This window comes from Pristiophorus japonicus, chromosome 2, assembly GCF_044704955.1.
Source record: "Pristiophorus japonicus isolate sPriJap1 chromosome 2, sPriJap1.hap1, whole genome shotgun sequence".
NCBI classification, from domain to species: domain Eukaryota; kingdom Metazoa; phylum Chordata; class Chondrichthyes; family Pristiophoridae; genus Pristiophorus; species Pristiophorus japonicus.
Window position 1 is genome coordinate 276,780,397 of NC_091978.1, and position 12,740 is coordinate 276,793,136.

A 12,740-nucleotide genomic window follows, 5' to 3' on the forward strand; every position below is an offset into this window, starting at 1 on the left:
CTTGCGGTACACCACTAGTCACTGCCTGCCATTCTGAAAAGTACCCATTTACTCCTATTCTTTGCTTCCTGTCTGACAACCAGTTCTCAAGCCATGTCAGCACACTACCCCCAATCCCATGTGCTTTAACTTTGCACATTAATCTCTTGTGTGGGACCTTGTCGAAAGCCTTCTGAAAGTCAAAATATACCACATCAACTGGTTCTCCCTTGTCCACTCTACTGGAAACATCCTCAAAAAATTCCAGAAGATTTGTCAAGCATGATTTCCCTTTCACGAATCCATGCTGACTTGGACCTATCATGTCACCTCTTTCCAAATGCGCTGTTATGACATCTTTAATAATTAATTCCATCATTTTACCCACTACTGAGGTCAGGCTGACCGGTCTTTCATTCCCTGTTTTCTCTCTCCCTCCTTTTTTAAAAAGTCGGGTTACATTGGCTACCCTCCACTCGATAGGAACAATCCCGTTCTAAGAAACAATCCCATATGCATTCTATGAATTCCTCCTCCAGGCTACCCCGTGCGATTTGAGTTGACCAATCGATATGTAGGTTAAAATCCCCCATGACTACTGCCATTCCTTTTTCACATGCCTCCATTATTCCCTTGATTATTGCCCGCCCCACCATGAAGTTATTATTTGGGGGCCTCTAAATTACGCCGACCAGTGACTTTTTCCCCTTACTATCTCTAATCTCCACCCACAATGATTCAACATTTTGTTCATTAGAGCCAATATCGTCTCTCACAACTTCCCTGATATCATCCTTTATTAACAGAGCTACCCCACCTCCTTTCCCTTCTTGTCTATCTTTCCGAATCGTCAGATACCCCTGTATGTTTAATTCCCAGTCTTGGCCACCCTGCAACCATGTTTCTGTAATGGCCACCAAATCATACCCATTTGTAATGATTTGTGCCGTCAACTCATTTACTTTATTTCGAATGTTACGTGCATTTAGGTAGAGTGTTTTCATCCTAGTTTTTAAACCATGATTTTTAGTTTTGACCCCTCCTACAGCCCCTTTATATTCAGTGGCCCTTTTTGTTTTTTGCCTTGGGTTTCTCTGCCCTCCACTTTTACTCATCTCCTTTCTGTCTTTTGCTTTTGTCTCCTTTTTGTTTCCCTCTGTCTCCCTGCATTGGTTCCAATCTCCCTACCATATTAGTTTAACTCCTCCCCAACAGCACTAGCAAACACTCCCCCTAGGACATTGGTTCCAGTCTTGCCCAGGTGCAGACCGTCTGGTTTGTACTGGTCCCACCTCCCCCAGAACCTATTCCAATGACCCAGGAATTTGAATCCCTCCCTGCTGCACCACTGCTCAGGCCATGTATTCATCTGCGCTTTCCTGCGATTCCTACTCTGACTAGCACGTGGCACTGGTAGCAATCCCGAGATTACTACTTTTGAGGTCCTACTTTTTAATTTAGCTCCTAGCTCCTTAAATTCGTCTCGTAGGACCTCATTCCTTTTTTTACCTATGTCGTTGGTATCAATGTGCACCACGACAACTGGCTGTTCTCCCTCCCTTTTTAGAATGTCCTGCACCCGCTCTGAGACATCCTTGACCCTTGCACCAGGGAGGCAACATACCATCCCGGAGTCTCAGTTGCGGCCGCAGAAACGCCTATCTATTCCCCTTACAATTGAATCCCCTATCACTATCGCTCTCCCACTCTTTTTCCTGCCCTCCTGTGCAACAGAGCCAGCCATGGTGCCATGAACTTGGCTGCTGCTGCCCTCCCCTGATGAGTCATCCCCCTCAACAGTACTCAAAGCAGTGTATCTGTTTTGCAGGGGGATGACCGCAGGGGACCCCTGCACTACCTTCCTTGCACTGCTCTTCCTGCTGGTCTTCCATTCCCTAGCTGGCTGTGGACCCTTCACCTGCGGTAAGACCAACTCGCTACACGTGCTACTCACATCATTCTCAGCATCGTGGATGCTTCAGACTGAATCCACCCTCAGCTCCAATTCTGCCAGGCTGTCCGTCAGGAGCTGGAGGCGGATACACTTCCCGCACACGTATTCGTCAGGGACACCGGAAGTGTCCCTGAGTTCCCACATGGTACAGGAGGAGCATATCACGTGACCGAGCTCTCATGCCATGACTTAACCCTTAGATACCCTTAAATTGGCAACAACAATGTTAACAGGTTACTTACTGATATAAAAAATAAAAAGAAAAGCTACTCACCAATCACCAGCCAATCACTTACCCCCTTGGCTGTGATGTCACCTTTTGATTTCTTTCTACTTCTTTTTTGCCTTCTCTCCCCGCTGCAGCTGCACCAGCTGGCCTCTGCGCTGCCGCTGGGCCTTTATAGGCTGCTCCGACACCACACACTGATCTAGAAAACTATCTTGTATACATTCCATAAATTCATCCTCCATGTTATTACTGCAAATTTGGTTTGCCCAGTCTATATGTAGATTAAAGTCTCCCATGATTTCCGTATTACCCTTGTACATTCGCCTCTAATTTTCTGATTTATACTCTGCCCTACATTACAACTACTGTTTGGGGGCCTATCAACAACTCCCAAATGTTTTCTGCCCCTTGCTGTTTCTTAGCTCCACCCAAACTGATTTTACTTTTTAATTTTCCGAGCTACGATCCTTTCTCTTTACTGTCTTTATCCCATCCTTTATTAGCAGGGCTACTCCTCCTCCTTTTCCAAATCGCCTATCTCATCTAAAAGTTAAGTATCCTGGAATATTTAGTTCCCAACCTTGGTCACTTTGTAACCACGTCTCCGTAATGGCTATTAGATCAAACCTATTCATTTCTATCTGCGCTATTAATTCATCTATTTTGTTGCGAATGCTTCGCGCATTCAGATATAGTGCCTTTAGCTTTGACTTTTTTCTATTTTTCCCTGATGGCACCTTAGTCACTGATGCCTTATTACCTTTGTTATTCTCGCTGTTCCTTCCTGACCCACTCTGCTTATTTTTACTCAAAACTCTGCTCTGCTCTAGAGCCTTGACATTTATCATGCTGCTTTTAAATGTACTGTTTCCTGAATCCTTCCACCCCATTTTCATTAGTTTCATCATAGGCAGTTCCTCGTATCGAGGATGACTTGCTTCCACACCAAAAAGGGATGAGGTCAATGAGTTCACAGGTGTTTCAATGAATACTCCAATTCTCGAACTACATGTTAAAGGGTGGAAGATGCCTGTACGTGGATTTTTTTAACGTGTGGTGGCCGTTGCACCCCAGCCACCACACGGGCCTGACAGAGCTAGGTCTTGATCCAGTGGCAAGGATTAACCAAGACAACTAGAGACCATGGACCTAGTGCTCACACATATTGCAGTGTGGGCTGGCCTGTAATGCCCCTGGGCCCTCGTCTCTTCTGGGCCGTGAACTCATGCCTCTCCTGGCCCCCGATCACGTCACTCCATGATCTCTCGCCGCTCCTCCACCCCGACCTCGTCACTCCTTCACACCGACCTCGCCGCTCCTTTGCCTCGACCCCGCTGCTCCTGATATACCTGCGCACGCTCCAATCAGCAACCTGGATTTTGGTGACATCCAATCCAATCGCCATTTTTTACAGCCGTTGCTCTCCTGCACCAGCATGCGCTGTACCTTGAAGTGCGATGCTACACGCTGCTCTTTTAAGACCCCGACCTGCTGCTGATGGTCCTCGCAGGTCGGGGCCACTGCGCTGAATGCCAGCACCATGCTGCTCTTTTAAGTCCCAGTATGCCACCAGTAAGTCCAACCCTGCAGTGCTTGAGGTTACTAAGGATTTGGAAGAGGAAGATTTACAAGACAGGATGGATGTCGACAAAGATGCACCACTTGTGGATCAACTTACTGATCAAGAGATTGTGCAAATGGTACAGCAGGGAGAAAGTAAAGATAATGAAGCCAGTGATGATAAAGGTAATGAGAGTGAAGTTGAAAGAATTTCTTTCGATAAGTGCATTCAGTTGGCCACAGATTTTATAGCAGGACTGGAGCAAAGAAGTTTCATTTCGGAGCAAGAGATCATGTCTATCTAAAGAAAAACCGAACGACATGAGGCAAGTCAAGCTGCAAGATTGGTTCAAAAAGACTCCAGATGTCACCACAGCCGAGACCCCAGATGTAACTCAAATGTAATTTCAGTTAGTTACCAGTTCTTCTTTTGTGGCTCGGTGTCAAATTTATCTGTTTTATCTTGTTACACTGCTGTGATGCGCATGGGACGTTTTACTCTGATAAAGGCACTATATAAATAAAAGTGATTTTTAAATTATTATTATTACTGTACTATATTATTATTATCATTACATCATTAACACTTGGGACTTTGAATCACATCACTAATTAGCATCACTGGTGCTTCAGCTTGATATCAAAATACTGGGAAGACGGGTATATCTTCAGACCAGAACTAAGGGCCATAAATATAGGGGCCGAAATTCATCACCTCACCGCCTGCTGCCGCCCACTGCTGCCGACATTGCTCTTCTTGATCCGCCCAGTGCCACTTTCGAGGAGAGAGATGCCGGGAGCCGCCCGCTGACATCAGCGGACGGCCAAGTGGCGCAACCGAGCTCCCGTCCGCCGGGCTCCCAGATTCCTACGGGCGGGAGTCGGCGGGACTCGATGGCAGAATGGGGGTGGACCACTGCGTGGAGGCTGGTCTTCCCGACGGTGAGTATGAAGAACCTGAAAAAAAGGTAAGAGACCATTTTTTAAAACATTTTTCACAGTGACTTACCTGCATGGGATCCCCTGGAGATCTTCCAATAGTTTATTTATTTTTTACTGCTGCATTTTTTTTTTCAGGTCTTCGACTCCATCCTCAGTGGCACTTGGGTGGCAAGCACCTCTGCCGCCAAGAATGAAACCTCCTGCCCGCTGCTGCCCAGATTGGCAGTGTACGTCGTCCATTTTCCACCCGCCGACCTTCGAGGGATCTCGGTGATGAATATCCTGCCGAAAGTACCGTCCGGTATCTCGGCGTCACTTCAGGCGGCACTTGGGCGGGTGAAGGCCTTGATGAAAATCGGCCATAAGATAGTCATGAATAAATCCAATAGGGAATGCAGGAGAAACTAGTTTAAAGCCCTATTCGATTCACCAGGACACTGGTTCCAGCCCGGTTTAAATGGAGCCGCTCCCAACGGATCAGCTCCCTTTCCCCAGTACTGGTGCTGAATGAGTAAAATGAGCACTTTACATCTGCCTTCACTAAAGAAGAGGATGCTGACAATGTCTCAGTAAAGGAGGAGGTAGTAGAGAAATTGGAAAGGATAAAAATAGATAAAGAGGAGGTACTTGAAAGGTTGGCAGTGCTCAAAGTAGAAAAGTCACCTTGACTGGATGGGATGCATCTTAGGTTGCTGAGGGAAGCTCGGTGTGAAATTACAAAGGCTCTGGCCTCAATCTTCTAATCCTCTTTAGATATGGGGGTGGTTCCAGAAGATTGAAGGACTGCAAATGTTACACCCTGTCATGTTTGTAACCTTCACATAACTGTAACCAATATGTAACAACACTGTACACTGTATACAACTGTGAAATATACACCTTGACCACAGGGGGTGAACTTGTGGGAGACACTCCTCACCTGGTCAGCCAGGTACTTAAAGGGAGGTTCCACGCAGGCTCAGCACTCCTTGGTCCTGGGAATAAAGGTGCAGGTCATGTAGTATGTCTGCAGTATATACCTCGTGTGACTTTATAGTACAGTGCAGAGACACCACATTTGGCGACGAGAAAGGGGAATCAACGGCTCACGAGAATGGCCACTGGTAGCACAGATGAAAGGTACTGTGTTGGTGAGGACTGGGACGATTTCGTTGAGAGGCTCCAGCAGAGCATTGTCACGAAGGACTGGCTGGGAGAGGCAGCAGCCGACAAGCGAAGGGCGCACCTACTGACCAGCTGTGGGCCTAAGATGTACGCACTGATGAAAGACCTGCTTGCACCTGAGAAGCCGGTGGACAAAACCTTTGAGGAGCTCAGTAAACTGATCGGTGAGCACCTCAAACCGGCGAGCAGCGTACACATGGCCCGACATCGATTCTATTCACACAGACGCTGGGAGGGACAAAGCATACCAGACTTCGTTGCGGACCTTCGGCGTTTGGCCAGCCTCTGTAAGTTTACAGATGCCTGCAGGGGGGAGATGTTAAGTGATTTCTTCATTGAGGGCATTGGTCATGCCAGGATTTTCAGGAAGCTTATTGAGACCAAGGACTTGACTTTGGAGAGGGAAGCTTTGATAGCTCAGACCTTCATGGCAGGGGAAGAGGAGACCAAGTTAATTTACGCAAGCAGCCCTGGCTTCAAAGTGGCGATGAACCAGGGAGTTAATGTTGTAAAAGCGATACAGAACCCCGCAGGCAGGCAAGGACAATTCGACACTGCCCAGGCAGCAACAGATTCCAGGTTGGGACAGCAACAGAGACAATGGCAGGAGGATCGGCAATTCACACCATCACAAGGGACAATGTGTCCCGGGATGGGACCATTGACACACAGCAACAGAGTGAGCAGGAGTAATCAAAGAGACAATCAGAGAGGAACGCCTGGTAACAGTCCCTTTGTCCACAACAATCTCAGCTCATGCTGGAGGTGCGGGGGCAGACACAATGCGAAAACCTGCGGGGTTCAACATTTTATCTGCAGCAGCTGCAATTTCAAGGGACATTTGGCTAGAACGTGCAGAAAACCCAGAGCGAGGTTAGTTTACGAGGCAGAGGAACCAGACGAAGAGTCTGCAAGGCAGTTGGATGCTTGGGGCACAGCCATGGATGGTGAAGTCCAGAGGGTTCACGTGGCAGACATCCACAGCTCATACACTAAAACGCCGCCTATGATGATGAAAGTTCTATCAATTGGCATGCCGGTACACATGGAGCAGGACACAGGAGCTAGCCAGTTACTTATGAGTGTCCAACAATTCGAAAGACTATGGCCACTCAAAGCTAGCAGACCCAAACTAGAACGCATTGAGACGCAATCAGGAACGTACATGAAAGAGATCATCCCAGTGTTCGGCAGTGCAAATTTGGTGGTCACATATAATGGATCAGAGAACCGGCTGCCATTCTCGATTGTCCCGGGGAATGGTCCCGTGCTTTTGGGGAGGAGCTGGCTAGCCGAGATGAACTGGAAATGGGGGGATGTGCCCGCCATTTCATCTGTGGAGCAAAGTTCATGCTCACAGGTCCTACAGAAATTCGAATCACTATTTCAACCTGGGGTCGGGACCTTCAAGGGCACCAAAGTAGTGATACGCATCATCCCGGACGCCAGACCAGTACACCACAAAGTCAGAGCCATGCCGTATGTGATGCATGAGAAAATTGAGAGTGAGTTGGACAGGCTGCTAAGGGAGGGCATAATATCGCCTGTTGAATTCAGTGACTGGGCAAGTCCCATCGTCCCTGTCCTTAAAGTGAATGGCTCGGTCAGGATTTGTGGCGACTACAAGGCCACCATCAACCGAGTGTCACGACAGGGCCAATACCCGCTTCTGAGAGCGGAGGAGCTTTTTGCCACACTGGCAGGTGGCAAGCTGTTCACCAAGTTGGACCTCACTTCAGCCTACATGACCCAGGAACTGGCCGAAGAATCCAAGCTACTAACCACCATCACTACGCACAAGGGGCTATTTGTATACAACAGGTATCCATTTGGTATTCGTTCAGCAGCTGCTATAGAAACATAGAAAATAGGTGCAGCAGTAGGCCATTTGGCCCTTCGAGCCTGCACCGCCATTCAATAAGATCATAGCTGATCATTCATTCATCCTTAATGATTGACTCCAACATTTACCCCACTACTGATGTCAGGCTAATCGGTCTATAATTACTCGCTTTCTCTCTCCCTCCTTTTTTAAAAAGTGGCGTTACATTAGCTACCCTCCAGTCCATATGAACTGATCCAGAGTCGATAGATTGTTGGATAATGATCACCAATGCATCCACTATTTTTAGGGCCACTTCCTTAAGTACTCTGGGATGCAGACTATCAGGACCCGGGGATTTATCAGCCTTTAATCCCATCAATTTCCCTAACACAATTTCCCGCCTAATAAGGATATCTTTCAGTTCCTCATTCTCACTAGACCCACTATCCCCTAGTACATTCGGAAGGTTATTTGTATCTTCCTTTGTGAAGACAGAACCGAAGTATTTGTTCAATTGGTCTGCCATTTCTTTGTCCCCATTATAAATTCACCTGAATCCGACTGCAAGGGACCTACGTTTGTCTTTACTAATCTTTTTCTCTTCACATATTTATAGAAGGTTTTGCAGTCAGTTTTTATATTCCCTGCAAGCTTCCTCTAGCACTCTATTTTCCCCTTCTTAATTAAACCCTTAGTCCTCCTCTCTTGGATTCTAAATTTCTCCCAGTCCTCAGGTTTTTTGCTTTTTCTAGCCAATTTATATGCCTCTTCCTTGGTTTTAACACTATCCTTAATTTCCTTTGTTAGCCATGGTTGAGCCACCTTCCCAGTTTTATTTTTACTTGCCCAGACAGGGATGTACAATTGCTGAAGTTCATCCATGTGATCTTTAAATGTTTGCCATTGCTTATCCACCATCAACCCTTTAAGTATCCTCTGCCAGTCTATTCTAGCCAATTCACACCTCATACTGTCGAAGTTACCTTTCCTTAAGTTCAGGACCCTAGTTTCCGAATTAACTTTGTCACTCTCCATCTTAATAAGGAATTCTACCATATTACGGTCACTTTCCCCAAAGGGCCTCGCACAACAAGATTGCTAATTAGTCCCTTCTCATTACACATCACCCAGTCTAGGATGGCCAGCTCCCTGGTTGGTTCCTCGACATATTGGTCTAGAAAACCATCCCTAATACACTCCAGGAAATGCTCCTCCACCGCATTGCTACCAGTTAGGTTAGCACAATCTATATGTAGATTAAAGTCGCCCATGATTACTGCTGTACCTTTATTGCACATGTCCCTTATTTCTTGTTTGATGCTGTCCCCAACCTCACTACTACTATTTGGTGGTCTATACACAACTTCCACTAGCATTTTCTGCCCTTTGGAATTCTGCAGCTCCATCCAGAGGAACATGGAAAGCTTGCTTAAATCCATTCCTGGCACAATCGTATTCCAAGATGATATCCTAATCACGGGTCGCGACACCGAGGAACACCTCCACAACCTGGAGGAGGTGCTACACCGACTGGACCAAGTAGGCTTGTGACTAAAGAAGCCCAAGTGTGTGTTTTTGGCCCCAGAGGTCGAGTTTTTGGGCAGAAGGGTTGCCGCAGACGGGATCTGGCCTACCGAATCCAAAACGGAGGCGATCCGTCATGCGCCCCAGCCCGGCAACACATCGGAGTTGCGGTCATTCCTGGGACTCTTAAACTACTTCGGGAACTTTCTGCCGAACTTAAGTGCATTGTTGTAGCCACTACACGTGCTCTTGCGTAAGGGTTGCGAATGGTTTTGGTGGAACTGTCAAGAATGGGCTTTCAATCGGGCGCGGAACCTGCTTTGTTCTAATAAGCTGTTGATCTTATACGACCCCTGTAAGAAACTGGTTTTAACGTGTGATGCATCATCCTATGGGGTTGCGTGTGTGTTGCAGCAGAGTAATGATGAGGGCCAACTTCAACCTGTGGCTTATGCCTCCAGGTCACTCTCCCAGGCAGAACGGGGATATGGGATGGTTGAAAAGGAAGCACTCGCATGTGTCTATGGGGTAAAAAAGATGCACCAGTACCTTTGGCAGAAGGTTCGAGTTAAAAACAGACCACAAGCCATTAACATCTCTGTTGTCCGACAGCAATACCAATGCGTCAGCTCGCATACAGCGATGGGCTCTCACGCTGGCTGTGTATGATTACACCATACGGCACCGGCCAGGCACCGAAAATTGCGCTGATGCGCTCAGCAGGCTCCCACTGATGACCACCAAGGGGGCGTCGGAGCAAAGCGCGGAGATGGTCATGGCCGTTGAGGCTTTTGACACCGCAGGCTCCCCCATCACAGCCCGCCAGATCAAAATCTGGACCAACAGAGATCCCCTCCTATCACTGATAAAGAAATGTGTCCTAACTGGGGATTGGGCGCCCGCACACGGAGTGTGCCCCAAGCAGGTCAGACCGTTTCACAGACGGATGGACGAGCTCTCCATCCAAGCCGACTGCCTACAATGAGGCAGCCGGGTAGTCATGCCCCAGAAAGGAAGGGAAGCTTTCATCAGGGAACTCCACAGCGAGCACCCAGGCATCGTGCTAATGCAGACCATTGCCCGGTCACATGTATGGTGGCCAGGAATTGACTCAGACCTGGAACACTGTGTTTGCAGGTGCACGATGTGTGCTCAGCTGGGAAATGCCCCTAAGGTGGCCCTCCTCAGCCTGTGGCCCTGGCCCACCAAGCCATGGTCACACATTCATGTAGACTACGCGGGCCCGTTTATGGGAAAAATGTTCCTGATTGTTGTCGATGCATACTCGAAATGGATCGAGTGCATCATATTGAATTCGTGCACGACATCCACCACTGTGGAGAGTCTGCGCATGGTATTTGCGATCCACGGCTTGCCAGACATCCTAGTTAGCGACAATGGCCCATGTTTTACTAGCTATGAATTCCAGGAGTTTATGTCCGGTAATGGTATCAAACACGTCAGGACAGCGCCATTCAAGCCGACTTCCAATGGTCAGGCGGAACGTGCGGTTCAAATAATAAAACAGGGCATGCTCCTGATTCAAGGACCCTCTCTTCAGTACCGCCTATCACGCCTCCTGTTGGCCTATAGGTACCGCCCACATTCGCTCACGGGAGACCCGCCCGCAGAACTACTCATGAAACGCAAGCTTAAAACGTGGCTGTCCCTCATTCATCCTGCTCTGTCGGACATTTTTGAGGGCAAGTGCCAGTCCCAAATCGAGTGCTATGATCGCAACTCAGTGGGGAGATGCATAGAAATCAATGACCCTGTATTCGTTCTCAATCACACATTGGGACCCAAGTGGCTTGAGGGCACTATAACAGGCAAAGAGGGGAATAGGGTCATAGTGGTCAGACTAAACAATAGGCAGATATGCCGCAAACATCTGGACCAGGTAAAGAAAAGGTTCAGCATTGACACTGAGGAACCTGAAGAAGACCATGGGATGTCAACCACACCACTGCCAGTGAACGAGCAAAAGGACATTCAACAGCTTGCACAGTCCCTGCGTCCAGCCCAGACCGGCCGGAACCAACTCAGGCGACAGAGACGCATGCCACGGCCCAACCACCAGAGCCACAACTGCGGCGCTCCACGAGAGAGCGTCGACCGCCTGAAAGACTCAATCTTTGACCCAAAGACATTAGGGGAGAGGTGATGTCATGTTTGTAACCTTCACATAACTGTAATCAATATGTAACAACACTGTACACTGTATACAACTGTGAAATACACACCTTGACACACCTTGTGAGCTTGTGGGAGACACTCCTCACCTGGTCAGCCAGGTACTTAAAGGGAGGTTCCACGCAGGCTCAGCACTCCTTGGTCCTGGGAATAAAGGTGCAGGTCATGTAGTGACCTTGTCTGCAGTGTATGCCTTGTGTGACTTTATAGTAGTGCAGAGACGCCACACACCCCTGTTCAAAAAAAGGGAGAGGGATAAAACCGGTATTTACAGGCCAATCAGCCTAACGTCGGTGGTGGGGAAACTTTTAGAGATATTAATCTCGGATAAAATTAATTGACACTTGTAAAAATATGGGTTAATAAATGAAGCCAGCATGAATTTGTTAAAGACAAATTGTGTTTGACTAATTTGATTGAGTTCCTTGATGAAGGAACGGAGAAGGTGGATGAGGATAGTGCGGTTGATGCATATATGGACTTTCAAAAGGTGTTTGATAAAGTACCACATAATAGACGTTAATAAAAGAAGCAGAGAGTAATGGTGAACAGTTGTTTTTCTGAACTGGAGGGAAGTGTGAATTGGTATGCCCCAGGAGTCGGTGTTGGGACCACTGCTCTTTTTGATGTATATTCATGAACTGGACTTGGATATACAGGGCATAATTTCAAAGTTTGCAGTAGATGCTAAACTTGGAAATACAGTAAACAGCGAGGAGAATAGTAAGACTTCAGGGGATTATATACTGGTGCAATGTGCAGACACATGTAAGATGCAATTTTACACAGAGAAATGTGAAGTGATGCATTTTGATAGGAATAGTGAAGAGAGGCAGTATAAACAAAATGGTACAATTTTAAAGGGCATGAAGGAACAGCGAGGAGTGGAGGTATATGCACAAGTCTTTGAAGGTGGCAGGGCAAGTTGAGAAGGTTGTTAATAAGGTATACAGGACCCATGGCTTTATAAGCAGAAGCATAGAGTGTAAAAGCAAAGAAGTTTTGCTAAACCTTTATAAACACTGGCTAGACCCCAGCTGGAGTATTGTGGCCAATTCTGGGCACCACACGTTAGGAAATATGTCAAGGCCTTAGAGAGGGTGCAGAGGAGATTTACTCGAATTACATCAGGGTTGAAGTACTTCAATTTTTTAGAGTTAATAAAGAGAAACTGTGGCAGAAGGGTCAGTAACCAGAGGACACATATTTAAGAAAATTGCCAAAGGAATCAGAGGTAACATAAGGAAAATACGTTTTATGCAGCGAGTTGTTGTGATATGGAGTGCATTGCCTGAAAGGGTGGTGGAAGTAGATTAAATCATAACCTTCAAAAAGGAATTGGATAAATACTTGAAAAGGAAGGGTGAGAG